This window comes from Onychostoma macrolepis, chromosome 22 (assembly GCF_012432095.1).
Source record: "Onychostoma macrolepis isolate SWU-2019 chromosome 22, ASM1243209v1, whole genome shotgun sequence".
Taxonomy (NCBI): Eukaryota; Metazoa; Chordata; class Actinopteri; order Cypriniformes; family Cyprinidae; genus Onychostoma; species Onychostoma macrolepis.
The window spans coordinates 25658055-25674971 of NC_081176.1; the positions used below are offsets into that span (position 1 = coordinate 25658055).

Sequence of the window (16917 nt, forward strand, 5' to 3'; positions counted from 1 at the left end):
GTATCAAGTATGAAGTAGCTTTTCATATCGTTTAATGGCCTTATATTAAATATGCATTTAGATACAGAAACAAAAGCATCATGTCACAAGATTATACTGCAACACTGCTGTTTCCATTTGAGCTATGAGAACTGAGTAACATAAAGATATAAAGGTTTTAGAAAACCTCAACTCTAGACAAAGGTGACACACGCTGTTTGTGAGCAAAATGAGCAAACCAGTGGAACGTATTGATGGTTTTGGTTTAACACTTCAGTTCAGTTTATCCGTAACTTTTTTTTTTTTTTTTTTTTTTGCTGAATACAAAATTTAGAATAACTGTTCTATTTCGTATGCAATCATAGAAAATAGTTTATATGATTTTATACAGATCTGATATTATATGATATTATGTAGATATTAATATGATTCAATTTCTGCACCTGAACACCAACAAAACTGAAAAATTAAAACATTGTTTAATTTGTATCTTTGTTTTATTTATTTAATTTCTGCTATTGCTTGTAATTTGTATATTTGTTCTCTTTATTATTTACTGGCTGTTCACTTGTCTTTAATAATATTTGAACTTTATATTTGTTAGGCTGGGCGTTTTTGCTGTGGTATCAAAATTGGAATCTAGAATTGCAAATTTTAATCAGTATCTAAAATTTTGTTGTCTGTTTATTAGAATACATGATAACAGGCCAAAAACAAAGAAAACAATATTTTTTTTTTGTTGTTGTTTTGTGCAAGGGCTGAATACAACACATTTTTGTTATATAAAAAATTATATAAAACAAATATGCTTTCGTTTCTGAAATAGTTAACAAAGTAAGGAGAAGTACATTGGTAAATTGCTATTTACTATAATAAGGTCTAGCAGCCTTTGACTTTTTTCAGTTAATTTATTGTTACATGCAAAACATTTTAATGTCTAAATGTGAATGAACCAGATCAAACATTTACATCATACTTCATAAAGGAATACCAATGAATCTGACAATGATGCTTAATGCATAACTAACTCCTAAACTGTATCTTTTTCACTGACCAGTAATGGTGGAAATATTACATTTCATTCAAATATTCAATATTCAGCTGAATAGTTCTCCACCTCGGCGTTCTGAAAGAGCAACGAGGAAAACAATTAGCATTTAACCTAAAATTAACCTGAACAAAGGTCTACTATAGTTTGTTGTACTTATAGAAGTAAACAAATTCAGTGTAAATAATCATATTTCAAAAAATAAATAAAAAATAATAATAATAATAGTAATGAATTTTAGTAAATGGTTTCACATATTTACCTTATTGTACTGGTAAAAGTTTAGGATCTTGAAGCCGATATGTAACTTTTGTCTGCAGATCAGCATTATAGACATGTTTTTCCAACCGTTCTGCTTTTCTAGCAGCAAAAACTAAGAATGAAACCGAGAATTCAGATTCAATATTTTTAAATTGTAACAATATATATGGAGACACAAACATGCCAAACTGTAGTCAAAAGACTATGAAAGACATCTTCACCTGCTTATTGCTGAAGAGCGTCATATTTTCACAAACAACACCACTAGTGTTTATTTAATTTTCTCATTTAATTTATGAATAACTCACCGATCAGCAGAATGAGAAGAAGTCCGTTCATCAAACCAGATATGATAATAATAATCTGCCATTGTGTTTGATTCGGACACTCAGTGACACTTAGTTGAACTGATTCTGTAATAAAAGCGTCCACAGTCTGTTACTGTCAGTCTTTTACTGGAGCACAGTGACAATAATGCAGTTTTGTAGAATTGAATTAAATATCGATAAAAAATCATCTCTGTGTGGAGCAACCAATGAGAGGCCTGATAATAAAACTGTAGTAAACACCAAATGTAAATAATTACACTGATTATCAGACTGTTTTAATTACTACATGAGTAAATGAACTCACCATTGAAGTATATTCTGGTGCTGTTGCTGAGTTTTAGAGGTGTTTCTGTGTTCATACAGTAATAAACTCCTAATTCATCAACAGTCACATTATTAATAACCAGACGATGTTTAAACTGCACTGAATATTTCTTTCTGAATGTTTTATTATGATAAAAAGGTGATTTTGGTGTTGAGAATGATCGTAGAATCACTGTTGGAGGATCTGCTGTTTTCAGTAAAATCCAATAAACATCATTTTCATCAAGATCACAGTTTATGATCACATTTGATCCCGAATCAGTCAGTAGATCTGACACTGCAGCTTGAGAACAGATTAATACCACTGTGTGAAAAATAAAACATTATTTAAAAAAGTTTTAAATTGGCAAAGTTTGTGAATGTATGTTAAAAATATTCATAATATGTAAACTTACAGAGCTGAAGCTGAATGATCTTCATGTTGTCTTGATCACTTCAATATAAAATCTAGTTCCCTCCACCTGCATGTGTGACGACAAGAAAGAAATGAAGAGGAAGTCAAGTTTTCAACCACATTGTACACACTTTTAACACACAATGATCCACGACCTCAATAATGAAGGGCCTCGTCACTTTATTAAACATGTACGACAGAAGATTTCTGGTGAAAAATGAACAGAAATAATAATAATAATATTAGGTCAGATTTCACAGGAAGTATCACTTTGACATCACTCGTGACATTTGCTCTGATAAAATTCTCTCCTGTAATCAGGGCCAGACTCCTTTGTAACCCTTACACAGCTCTGTTTTCTCTCTCTCATCATTTATATTTTATTTACCCTTCACAAACTGTCTATGGCACAGTGTAAATTCAGTAAACAGAACTGAACTGAAATTGAATTGAACTGAAAGCCTTTATTGTCACTGGATTTTTCTGTATACAATGACTAGTGTTAGAAAACAAACATATAACCACAGATAATAAATAAGACTGTAGACTGTACAGTGCAATTATAAAAGTATACACAACAAGTGAGTTATGATATTGCACACTGAGCAATCTGTGACCATCGACAGTAGCCTACTGCACATTGACCTCTACACTGACATGAAACTGTAAGTATATACAAAAAGTGGCTGTAGTGATTTGCACCTTGACATGCCACATTTAGTGCATTTGTTAAAGTCCTGATAAATAAAGTGACCAGGTGATCGTATCGTATATTGACATTGTGCATATTGTATAAAAACAGTAGTATTGACAAAAATATCTTAATTTGTGTTCTGAAGATGAATGAAGAATTTATTTTTCGGGTGAACTATCCTTTAAATCTTCTGACACTAAGAAGCTTCTAGTAGGATTCTATGGAAGAGTGAGGAAGGATTGTCTCTCAGAGCAAGTTGAAAACATTTACAAAACCAAACAAATTTAGATTGGGTTCAGTAGATCACTCTTTAAAGATTTCCTCAGTCATCTCAGGGTTTGATCCTGAGTATACCGTGAACTCTGTGTCTACTGTGAGCAAGTGCATATGAAAGTGATGATCAGTGAAGAACCAATCATGTGAAACATAGAGAGAGAATTAGAAAAAAATAACCTCTGCCCTCCAGTGGTGAGACCAGACATCTCTGCTGGATCATTAAGTGGAGAACTACCACTTCCAGCCTCCTGAGGGCAGCAGAGGCCCCATAGACATCTGTGTTAAACATTCTGTTCTGAAATTATATATGGTCTTTTGTTATTATTAACCAAAAATATCATCTATAACATAAAAGTTCAACAGCTCGCACATATATAAGCTACTTTTTCCAGAGTAGGTTTCAGAATAGCACTAAATGAACTAGTTCCTCCAACAGTTCCTTTCATTTACTCCTAGGAACACACAAAAGACTAGTCTGATGAAATTTGTATATAGAAATGTGTTCAGAGTTGAGATATGAAGCAGCTCTGCAGAATGTTGCCAGAAGAGCAAAACTGCAGTAGTTGTTGGACAGAAACACAAATTATAAATTGCTGTCTTTATAACCATTTTGGTCTTGTTAAAGAACCTTGCAGTTTACAGCTCATTAATTGCAGTTAAAGTAGATGTTTGTAATAAGCTCTCTGATTAATCAAGCTCCTAAATTCATATTCCTGTGACACTTGTAGACTTTATGTACACACAAAGTTCACATCTGAGTCATGGTTGTATGTAATCTGTTGTATAAAAACACATGAAAGTCTCTTTAAGCCATGTTAACTGCAGATCTTATTTGATCATAAATTGTGAATTTTCATTCTAAAAAATCCCGACATGCAAATACTCTTATTGGTTTAGGAAAACAAATTGAACAGCTCATTCCTTTAAAATGTACATATTTGCCTATATTTGCATATGCCTTAAAGGAAGAAGTCACTGATGTGTTTTTGCAGGAACCATTCTTCTGCTTCCTTTCCTTTTGTCACCCTGTATGTCAGATATACATAGATTTTGTCTTGTTGTTTAGTTGAAAATTATATTTTCCATTGGTTTGAGGATGCAACAAATTGATTTAAAGCCGAAACTGAACCAACTAATCCAGTAACTTAAAGTATGTTGTAAAGTAAGTTGTATTTTGCATTTGGATAATTGTGTTTATTTTGTTGGCAGGGAGCAGATGATTAATGAAGACACATGGGGCTGGGCTCATCTGTGATATATTCAGCGCCAGTATCCTGGAGCCAAGTGACTCTTTCCATCACTGCTCTGAGTCTCTGATGCTCTCAGACTGATTACACTCCTGTTTCTCTCAGGAGCGCCTGTTCAGTCTGTCAGGATGAAAACACGATGAGATGTTTCTGGATTGAGGTAATTTCTTATTGTAGAAAATTACAAATGTTTGTTAATTATTCATTTTTAAAACCATTTGAAAGGCAAATAATAAATAATCAAGATCTTATTTTGTTGTTTTGAATTCTCTCCAGGTCACATATAAGGATGTAACTGAAGCTCTGCGTTCTTGTGCTGCTCTTTCTAGGATCAGAAACGTATGCCAAGACATGACAGTAAATCGAGACACAATGAAAGCAGGAATATACTGTATGAGACAACGTTCAGAAAAATCTTTCAACTGATGATCAGATCCAGAATACAGTGTTTTCTCTAGAGGATGCTTCACTCTCATATTCATGTAAGTTACTGATTAAATTTACTCATTAAATAGTAATAGAAACCATAAATGAATTGTTTATCAATGGAACTGGCACAATATGTTGTAGTCTAACTAGTGAAGATAAGAAATAATAACTAATTTTAGTCATGTCTTTATTGACGGAACGAGTCCACACATGACTGACAGACACGTTCGATACGACTTATGGTGGAGATTGAGTGTAATATTACGAGTACATGTGAAAAGCTTGTGAAAGTCAAGTATAGTATAGAAAATATTATAGTAAAATTACAAACGATTAACAAGTATCTGGTGCGCGTGCGCTTGGATGCTGTTGACGTCTCTTGATGGTCATCCGAGTGATGCAGAAGAGTTACAATATTTTCTGTTGTTTGAGTAGTTAAGTAGTAGTATTTAATCTTAATTTCAGACATTTAGTTACAATATATTTAAGTAAAACATATATTGATCATATTGGGACACCATGATGAACAGGTATGTGTGATGAATTGTGAATGAAGCTCTTTTGAACAAACACGTGTTGTCCTTCACCGAAGGCCTAGCTGCTGTAGTTCACATGCTTGTTTTTCAGTTGTCAGTTTCTTTGTTTAAACTAGAGTTAAGATGGAAAGATTTTAATCATCATTAATAGCTTACTATTAATTCATAACTCATAACAGGTTTATAGCTGTAACTATTATTTTGATTTAGTAATTAGCAATTAGCATTAGCATTTTGTATTACCATCTTAGCACATGCAGTTGGTTTTATTTATCTTACAGTGCTAGTTTTACTAGTAGGTTTACTAAATGTATCATGCTCATTTTCCAAAGTGGGTTAATTATTATAGAGAACAAGTCAGAGACAGAGAAACAGGAAAAGGTTTGAGTTTATGTTTGGGGTCCATTCTGATTTCATTGAACCCAAGGTGCTGCATGTACCTGTCAGTGCTACACGGCAATAAACTTCTTCACTGATATATTCCACGCCCTCATCATTTTTCAGTTGAACTCGTGTTGTTGGCATTATTGATATCATGATCTACTTGTTGAATTAGGAACTTCTGTTTTGTTCTGTTTCCACAGTTGCTGCTTCATCTGTGTTTTTTCAGCGCTGATAGATAAAGGTAAGCAAAAATCAAACAATATTTAAGAGTGAGTATCATGTATCATGTATAAATGTCAGATTGTATGTTTGGACTTAATGTTTGTGTGATTTCAGCGTCTCTGGATGTCACAGTAGAGGCTGTTTTCGGTGGTTCTGTTGTCCTGCCGTGTTCTTCAGCTGAACATGATCTTGAACTTCAAGACGTTGATGTGCACTGGAGAGAAAAATATGACGACATTGTGTATAGTATAATTAAGGGTGAACATTCAATAGTAGGACAAGACTCACAATACAAGAACAGAGTTGAAACTTTTTCTGAGGAGTGTGAACTTCTCCATCAAACTCTCTGATCTCACTCACGCTGATGAGGGAAAATACATCTGCTACATCACAAACCCATCTGATTCTCAACAGAAGACCGTCCAGCTGATCATCAACGGTCTGTAAATCTGGTTGATTAATGTATGATTATTTTAATTTAAAAAGCTTTATAAAATCTGAATACAATACGTGTTTGATCAACTACTGATATTCCAGTCTGAATTCTGCTGTATGTAAAATACAGACAGATCTGTTGTGTTTATCACAGTGCAGTAATGTTGTTGTTTTCTTTACTGTTTTGTTGCAGAATCAACAGCAGAAAAAGGAAACGAATCCAGAAATCAAGAAAACCAAGGAGAAGATTTAGGAGCAGACAGTGAGGGGAAATCATTGCTCTGGGTTTGCATTGTAGTACCTGTATTACTGTTTGTAGTCAGTTTAATCATATTTATCTTGAGAAAAAAATAATAAAAAATAATAATAATAAAGATCAAGCTTCCACATGCTCTTCTGTCTCAACTGACAAACAAATAACATCCATAAATGACAAATGAGTATTAAAGTTTATTTTTCACTTACTATAACTTTTCTGATTGTTTTGCCTTTAGCTGAATTCTTAGATCTTTAATTGGTTCTCTTTGGTGCATAAGGCAGTTTTGTGTTGTTAAATTGCCACGTGAATTTCATTAGTCTTATTGTATAAAAGAATGAGATCATGAACACTAAACACTTTTTTTTTTTTTAATTATATATATATATAAATTCACATATGTTGACATACATGTGTAAATAAAGAAATATGGAAATAAATATAAATGTAAGTAAATAAATGTATAAACTGTGGAAAAATGCAATAATGAGGAAATATATGTGGAAACATTCATTCATTCATTCATTCATTCATTCATTCATTTACATTTCTTTGTAGATTTACCTATTATTTACCCATTGCATTTACCTATTTTTATTATTAATATTATTATTATTATTATTTCCGTTAACAGTGTTGCAATTCTGTCCGATTCACAAATGAATTATTCTTTTGAACCGGTTCTTTTTAGTGAACTGGATTGGACTGAAACAGTTTGTGGCTCGAGCAGCATCATCTCATTTTCAGATATGCTTAACAGTTACCCCAACTTTAAATGAGCCAAAAGTGTTATAGAAAGATATTGTATGGGTCAGCAAGAACCATCAATAATTATCAACAGAAGACCGTCCAGCTGATCATCAACGGTCTGTAAATCTGGTTGATTAATGTATGATTATTTTAATTTAAAAGCTTTATAAAATCTGAATACAATACGTGTTTGATCAACTACTGATATTCCAGTCTGAATTCTGCTGTATGTAAAATACAGACAGATCTGTTGTGTTTATCACAGTTGTGTTTATCACAAAATATCTTAAAAATAATTTGATGTTTTGATGATTTATTTACATGGAGAGGGTGGGGTTTATGACCTATACTGCAGCCAGCCACCAATCAAAATCTTCTGGCTTCAATTTTCAGTACTTGTGAGGTACACTTGCCTTCACCTCTATGTACAGAATCCCCAGGAAGTTGCAAATGTGCTTTTTGCCAACTTGTGTGTCAAACATGGTATTTTAAGACCATATTTTTTAAGAAATGGCTTTTAAACATCCTTAAAACAATGTGAATTCAACTGAGCAAAACTGTCATTAGGAAATCAAAGTCAAACAAGCACAAACAACAAAATATAGTGAGGTTTATATAAAAATACAAGCGAATTTAGTCATTTGCTGTCAATTACAAATCTTTCTACCACTAGGAGTCCCTTTCTGAGTTGTATATATAGTGTTTATTTCACTGTTGTGTGGCGCCCTCTACTGGATAAAACATATAGGCCTATAAATATAAATTTTACACGTGTAAAATATTAGCATGAAAATACATTACAGACATTTCTTACTAGTTTTTAGTTTTTGATTCACCCTCATTGTAATATGGACATATATATATATATATATATATATATATATATATATATATATATATATATATATTTTTTTTTTTTTAATTATATATATATATATATATATATATATATATATATATATATATATAAATTCACATATGTTGACATACATGTGTAAATAAAGAAATATGGAAATAAATATAAATGTAAGTAAATAAATGTATAAACTGTGGAAAAATGCAATAATGAGGAAATATATGTGGAAACATTCATTCATTCATTCATTTACATTTCTTTGTAGATTTACCTATTATTTACCCATTGCATTTACCTATTTTTATTATTAATATTATTATTATTATTTCCGTTAACAGTGTTGCAATTCTGTCCGATTCACAAATGAATTATTCTTTTGAACCGGTTCTTTTTAGTGAACTGGATTGGACTGAAACAGTTTGTGGCTCGAGCAGCATCATCTCATTTTCAGATATGCTTAACAGTTACCCCAACTTTAAATGAGCCAAAAACACCAGAGTAGCCTATATGATGGTGCTGGTTTTTGCCAACTCATTCAGCGCTCCAGTATCTCCAGCAGTCACTGAACTGAGGAAACAGATCCTACACACACAGAAGACCACTGAGACGGTTATACACATGCATGAACCAAGCAGATGGATGAAGGGGTGAAATGAAAGCTTTTATGGTTTCTCGTGGTTCATTAAAAAAGGTCAGTTGATTAAGACTAGTTTACTCACTTGAAACTAACTGTCCGGAAGAACCGGTTTGCGGAAAAGAATCAGACTTACCCCTGTTGTAAATAATGTTGAGTTTCTTGATTATTTCGTTTCATAAAACCTCAATATGTTGTCAGGAGCCACAGGTATTAATGTTGATGCCTGATATGTTTTTTTGACTCTCAATTGTCGCTAACCGCTGACTAGCATTTTATGAATCACCAAAGTCTGGTTTCAGCTAAAAAAAATATTATTTACTATTCTACTGAAGAAAAAAAAAAAAAGTTAGTAAATTTACAGCAAATGTTCGTTTGTGGGTGAACTAACACATTTGGCATGTGCTAAATGTGCACTAAACATGTAAATAACAATGAAAACAGACAAACTGCGATGCTACACTTTCATTTGAGGTTTAGACAACCGTGAGAACTTCATAAACACAAAGGTGTTGAAGAAACACTGCACTCGTTTCACAGTTAAACCTCCACTCTATACAAAGGTGAGAGTTGTCGGTTGTCAAGAGCCAAACCCAGTGGAACATGTTTCTGGTTTTGGTTTAACACTTCAGATTAGTTGAGTTGAACATAACACTAGTAGTTCGGAATGGAGTAGTTTGTTTATTTATTAATTTATACGTTAATACATATTAATTTACAAATTATGATATCAATACAGTACCAAATACAAATTTGAGGTGTGACTCATGCCAGGCCATTTCCAAAGAACCGCTTGTGACCTTTTCCTCTCTTTTTTTAGTTTAATTAGATTTGTGATGAATCTAAAAATGGTTCTTAAGCTTTGTCTGTTTTCATACAGTCATAAAGTCCTAATTAATCAATAGTGACATTATCTAATATGATGCACCTTTCCTCATTCCTATTTGAATGGCAAAATAATAAACTCATAGATGTTTCCTCAAAATAAAACACATTTTAAAATCCCAAGCAGACATACGCTTCTCACTTTCATTTTGTTAAAATACAGGCAAACAGTGCTAGGTTGACATTTCACACTATCAGACTATTATCTTGTGATCATTTAACTGATTACTAAAACAAACCCATCAATTAAAAGATCTTGATGTAATAAACAGTCCTCTGTATAATAAAAAATGTGGTCTCTTCTTGGTCTAACAGCATTGAAAACTCATCAGGCTTCAAAAAAATAATATATGCACACTCTCCATTCAAGGTCAAAGTGGTAGAAAAATGAAATATCCATTTCGACAACGCTCACAAAAATTTTCAGCAAATACAGATTAAGACAGCGATCCCCCAAAAAAAAATCTTATAAATCATAAAGAGACACACTAGTAAACATTAAAGTTCCTAAACACACATTTCATCTGATGATTCACTTATAGGACCCACTCAAATACAAAGGCTGGTACTTAAGGGAAAAATATATATAAAACTACAACTGTCGTTTGAAGACAATAATTGTGATTACCTCATGACTTGCGATTTTTAGCTTGTTTGTAAATTTATTTATTTTTACTTTTTTATTTATTTATTTTTTTTTCTTTCCTGAACTTTCCTGCAGGCCCCAAAATCAAGAAAAAGTCAACAAAATAAGCGTAAATTCAGTCATACTCATGTGTTCAGCAGGTTTAGAGCGAAAAAAAAAGTATTTTTACACAGTTTAGAAAAGTCCATCGTGGCATTCTGAAAATTCTATTCTATTTCAGTTGCAGCTGAACAAAAATGAGCCAAAAGTGTTATAGAAAGATATTGTATGGGTCAGCAAGAACCATCAATAATTATCAAGACAGAAATTAATTTTTGTAATAAGAATGGATTCACAGTTTTGTAAGTGTAAATAGTCCTGATGCTGTTCTGTAACTTGCGTCTGCTGTAGATCAGCGTTGAGTTCTGATTGTTCTGCTGATCTTCTGATTCCAACAAAAACATTCAATAGTCCTAGAAATGGAACAGTATTTCAGATTCAGTATATTTACAAACAGTTGTACAATAATAATGTAGTCAAAAGCGTAAATAATATTTACATATGTCATTAACTTCAGCTGCTAATGGTGAAAAGCATCATATTTTTACAGATGGCTGAAAATAACTCACCGATCAGTACGATGATCAGAAGCCCGTTCATCAGAGCAGATATGATGATAATAATCTGCCATTGTGTTTGATTCTGATCAATAAACTCCACCGCTGTACGATTGTGACACTCAGTTAGTTGAACTGATTCTGTAATGAAGTTTCCACAGTCTGTTACTGTGCAATGCTTGCAGATTTGTAGCAGTGAATATACTGATATGATATAATATATATATATATATATATATATATATACGTAAGTATCTAAAAATGTAAGCAGTAAATGACATGTTTGTAGGTATGTACGTAGCATTCATCAGTATCGTTGTGATCACTACAGAAGTAAATGAACTCACCGTTGAAGTATATTCTGGTGCTGTTGCTGAGTTTTGGAGGTGCGCGTGTGTTCATACAGTAATAAACTCTAATTCATCAGCAGTCACATTATTAATAACCAGACGATGTTTAAACTGCACTGAATATTTCTTTCTGAATATTATATTATTGTAAAAATGAGATGTTGGGAATGATCGTAGAATCACTGTTGGAGGATCTGCTGTTTTCAGTAAAATCCAATAAACCTCATTTTCATCAAGATCACAGTTTATGGTCACATTTGATCCCAAATCAGTCACTAGATCTGCCACTGCATACTGACAACAGATTAATACATCTATAAGAAAGAAAGAAAGAAAGAAAGAAAGAAAGAATGTAAAACCCTGTGATTCATAACATAAAACTATTTATAATGTGTATATGTTTGTAAAGCATGTAAATATATTGCCATCAGGTAATAAACTCACAGAGCTGAAGCTGAATGATCTTCATGTTGCTGCAGTGATTAAAATGTTTCAAAATGAATCTGCTTCTCTCCACACAATATTTAAGATGAATGTACTTGCAGATCTAAAGCAAAGACAGGAAGACAAAAAAAAAAAAAAACTTTTCACATCAAGCAGAGGAAGTTAAGTGTATCCCATCATGCATCATGTTCTGGAAATAAAATCATAAAATCACAGAAACTTTTCCAATATAAGTTAAATATTATTAATAATTAGACATTACATATAATTTGCATGTTTTAAATGGTGCAAAGAGATGTACTATATTTTTTGTACATTTGCAACATGCTTTCTATTCTACTTAATTAGAAGCACCACACATTAAATTGTGTCATTTGTTATAGACTACAGAACAGACATTCAGATGCTTATTTTAAAATGCAAACTACTGAATATAAAAATAAAGCTCTGTAAACACTTGCATATTTACAACACTATAAATGTGTCCCATCGGGTAATGAAAAGTTCCACACACTTCATGCTCTTCATGCTCACTTGAACAATTGGGCTAAATACAGAAATACATCATAGAAGAAGTGGTCAAGTGAAAAGACAACAAGTGTGGGTATTTGGACAGGGCAAAAGTAAAATTTGCTCTGAAGTTTTCTAGGCACTTTGGTATATTTCTCAGATTACAACTGAACCTCCATCATCTATTCAGGACTCATGTAGCCTATGTGTTGTGTGTTTGAAGGCTGATATCTGGATCCTGATGCTCCTGTCTGGTTTCGGTTCGGTTAAGTGTCAGGATCCAGATGCTAATGCTCCATGTTTTGTTTTGTCTTGTCTTTTGTTGTGAGCACATGGTTTAGTTCTGATGCTAGTACTGTGGCTGATCAGTGTAACTTCCCTTCACACTTGCAGTAACATCTCTTCTCTGAGGGCGTGTTTACTGGTGTGAGGACGGGACAACCTGATACTCACATTACATCACAACAATAGCAAGCCACAGTGATCAAACTGACTCATGATGGACAAAATCAAGCCCTGTCCTACATTTTATTGTTGTTGTTCAAGAATCGGTTTCACTGTGCATCACAATAAGGAAGACTATCACAAGCCGTTTCATTCTTTGGACTTTAAGGGATTTCACAGACTGGTGTAAGCATCGGACTCATAAAATAGTCCCTTGCTGCCACCTACTGGCATAATCTGCACTGAACATCCCCATCACTAGCACACAGTCTGACAGGCTGTCTGTTATATTTTTAATATCTAATGAACTAGATTCCAGCATTTAAACAGGTCATTTAAAAGAAGAATAGTAGCTAATCTCTTTTGTATAACATTATCTAGACTGACTTCTGATCAGCTCAAAACAACTAAATGCATTGGCCTGTTCTTTTATTTATTTATTTTTTTTTTCTTTCCTGAACTTTCCTGCAGGCCCCAAAATCAAGAAAAAGTCAACAAAATAAGCGTAAATTCAGTCATACTCATGTGTTCAGCAGGTTTAGAGCGAAAAAAAAAAGTATTTTTACACAGTTTAGAAAAGTCCATCGTGGCATTCTGAAAATTCTATTCTATTTCAGTTGCAGCTGAACAAAAATGAGCCAAAAGTGTTATAGAAAGATATTGTATGGGTCAGCAAGAACCATCAATAATTATCAAGACAGAAATTAATTTTGTAATAAGAATGGATTCACAGTTTTGTAAGTGTAAATAGTCCTGATGCTGTTCTGTAACTTGCGTCTGCTGTAGATCAGCGTTGAGTTCTGATTGTTCTGCTGATCTTCTGATTCCAACAAAAACATTCAATAGTCCTAGAAATGGAACAGTATTTCAGATTCAGTATATTTACAAACAGTTGTACAATAATAATGTAGTCAAAAGCGTAAATAATATTTACATATGTCATTAACTTCAGCTGCTAATGGTGAAAAGCATCATATTTTTACAGATGGCTGAAAATAAAATCATAAAATCACAGAAACTTTTCCAATATAAGTTAAATATTATTAATAATTAGACATTACATATAATTTGCATGTTTTAAATGGTGCAAAGAGATGTACTATATTTTTTGTACATTTGCAACATGCTTTCTATTCTACTTAATTAGAAGCACCACACATTAAATTGTGTCATTTGTTATAGACTACAGAACAGACATTCAGATGCTTATTTTAAAATGCAAACTACTGAATATAAAAATAAAGCTCTGTAAACACTTGCATATTTACAACACTATAAATGTGTCCCATCGGGTAATGAAAAGTTCCACACACTTCATGCTCTTCATGCTCACTTGAACAATTGGGCTAAATACAGAAATACATCATAGAAGAAGTGGTCAAGTGAAAAGACAACAAGTGTGGGTATTTGGACAGGGCAAAAGTAAAATTTGCTCTGAAGTTTTTCTAGGCACTTTGGTATATTTCTCAGATTACAACTGAACCTCCATCATCTATTCAGGACTCATGTAGCCTATGTGTTGTGTGTTTGAAGGCTGATATCTGGATCCTGATGCTCCTGTCTGGTTTCGGTTCGGTTAATTGTCAGGATCCAGATGCTAATGCTCCATGTTTTGTTTTGTCTTGTCTTTTGTTGTGAGCACATGGTTTAGTTCTGATGCTAGTACTGTGGCTGATCAGTGTAACTTCCCTTCACACTTGCAGTAACATCTCTTCTCTGAGGGCGTGTTTACTGGTGTGAGGACGGGACAACCTGATACTCACATTACATCACAACAATAGCAAGCCACAGTGATCAAACTGACTCATGATGGACAAAATCAAGCCCTGTCCTACATTTTATTGTTGTTGTTCAAGAATCGGTTTCACTGTGCATCACAATAAGGAAGACTATCACAAGCCGTTTCATTCTTTGGACTTTAAGGGATTTCACAGACTGGTGTAAGCATCTGACTCATAAAATAGTCCCTTGCTGCCACCTACTGGCATAATCTGCACTGAACATCCCCATCACTAGCACACAGTCTGACAGGCTGTCTGTTATATTTTTAATATCTAATGAACTAGATTCCAGCATTTAAACAGGTCATTTAAAAGAAGAATAGTAGCTAATCTCTCTTTGTATAACATTATCTAGACTGACTTCTGATCAGCTCAAAACAACTAAATGCATTGGCCTGTTCTTTTATTTAAGTCTGTTTTAATCAATGGTATACAGGCCCGTAGCCAGCTATGAGGTCACCGAGGTCCGAACCTCGGTAAATTTTTCATGTTCAAAAATAAAATTTGTTCTCTGAATGACCAATTTGCTATTAAACTCCTCATATGTCTGTATGTATAATTCAGTTTAGACAGTTTGCAAGAATGTTTAGCGTCCGTGGTATGAAAATGATCGCTGCGGGACGCTGGCGGAGTGAACGAGGCTTGAGAGAGTTGCGAGTGAGGACGCGAGCGCAGTCTCCATGTTGCCAAATCGTTTTTGACTTGTCTTTCCCACTTAATTTGACACTTTAGAAAGTTAATAATGTAGGACCTTGCGGTTTAGGGTCAGCGATATCTTTATCTTATCTTATTTGCAAAAGATTTGTAATATATTCAGTTTATTTTTATTTACTGATGGGCTTTTGCTCATCTTAATAGCAATATCTGGCAACACTGCATCGCCGTAATCACCAGTAATCAAAAAAGCCCATTTCTGACATAGCCTACCCTACGACATTCGATAAGGGAAACGCAAAAAAAAAAAAACATTCATATTATCTGTCAGAAACGTTATCAACGCTGTCAAAACAGTAGCATTTAACACTAGTGCAGAGATCTGTAGAAAAAGTAGGTTACAGAATAAAATGAAATATGCAAACACTATGAAGAAGTATGTGCCAAGTCATTCGGTATAGTAGTTACATTTTCACAAATCATGCTATAAACATTTATAACAGCACTAGACAAAGTTATCAGCTACACAGCAATGGTTATAAATAAAAACTATAACAGTATTGTTGCATGTATAATAAACAACTGATAAAATTATCCACCCCATAACTATAGAAATGTATTAACAAATTTTGATGCAATAAATAGGGTATGATTTAAAAATTAAAATCCCTCCAAAACAGAGAAAACTTCTTTCTTTCACAAAAATTTCTGTCTATTTTAAAGTGTTAATAGTGTATAATGAGTTGTATATATAGGGGTTATTATAGCACAATTCTATAATAAGAGGTTATTATAGCATCCAATCTCCCCCCAACCATCCCCCCATCCGGACCTCACTAATTTTCAAAGCCTGGCTACGGCCATGATGGTATAGATGCATATTGTCATCAGATAAATATATTGTTTTTCCTGTGCACTGCGCTTTTCTGTTGGTACAGTTATTAAAAAAAATTTGAACGTCTTCTGGAAAACCCAGACTCTATCTGTTCCTTTCGGTTTCTCTGCAGCGCATGAGTGAGGATGTAACTGGAAGATCTGCATTCCTTTCCTGCTCGTATACAGCAACGATAAACTGAAGTCACAACATTTTAACAGAGGAGCCATGAAAGGAAACTTCCCTCTGATACTCATAAAAGTCAGAGTACATTTACTCATTGTTTGATTAATTGCTTCTCTTTTTAACAGAATGAGATTAGGTTACATCCAAAAACAAATGTTCAGTTTGGAGATCACAGGAGCTGTCATCAGAAATAAACCTCTGTAAGAACGTTCTTGTATGGCAGCATGGAAGTTTCATTAATTATAACAATATAAACACATTGATAAGCCAAAACAATATTATACTGAGTGCAATTGTCATGATAAATTACATTTTATACATCATGTCACTGTGTCAAAATGAAGGCTGCCTTTTTCATAACTACAGATTTTGTAATGTGATGTCTTATTTTTCAATAAAGCATTACATAAAACACTGGTAAATAGATTTGGAAATCTGAAAATCAACATAAAGAGAAGTAGAATAAGCAAGACAAGAGTCTCACAAATTTGGA

At 33.3% G+C, this 16917-nt stretch overlaps 3 long non-coding RNA genes across 3 annotated transcripts; 1 reads left to right on the forward strand and 2 right to left on the reverse strand.

Annotated features, from left to right (window-relative positions):
- Nucleotides 1–626: 626 nt before the first annotated feature.
- On the reverse strand, nt 627–2506 carry LOC131530821 (uncharacterized). The gene is made up of 4 exons (XR_009268505.1): nt 1922–2506; nt 1597–1701; nt 1290–1400; nt 627–1105 (listed from the first exon to the last, which is right to left on the reverse strand). It is a non-coding gene; the product is annotated as an uncharacterized LOC131530821 (long non-coding RNA).
- Nucleotides 2507–4285: 1779 nt separating this feature from the next.
- Nucleotides 4286–7076, forward strand: LOC131530820 (uncharacterized). The gene is made up of 5 exons (XR_009268504.1): nt 4286–4712; nt 4829–5034; nt 6102–6142; nt 6238–6562; nt 6752–7076. It is a non-coding gene; the product is annotated as an uncharacterized LOC131530820 (long non-coding RNA).
- Nucleotides 7077–10513: 3437 nt separating this feature from the next.
- LOC131531439 (uncharacterized) lies at nt 10514–11578 on the reverse strand. Its single transcript, XR_009268693.1, has 3 exons — nt 11529–11578; nt 11194–11322; nt 10514–11037 (listed from the first exon to the last, which is right to left on the reverse strand). It is a non-coding gene; the product is annotated as an uncharacterized LOC131531439 (long non-coding RNA).
- Nucleotides 11579–16917: the final 5339 nt, after the last annotated feature.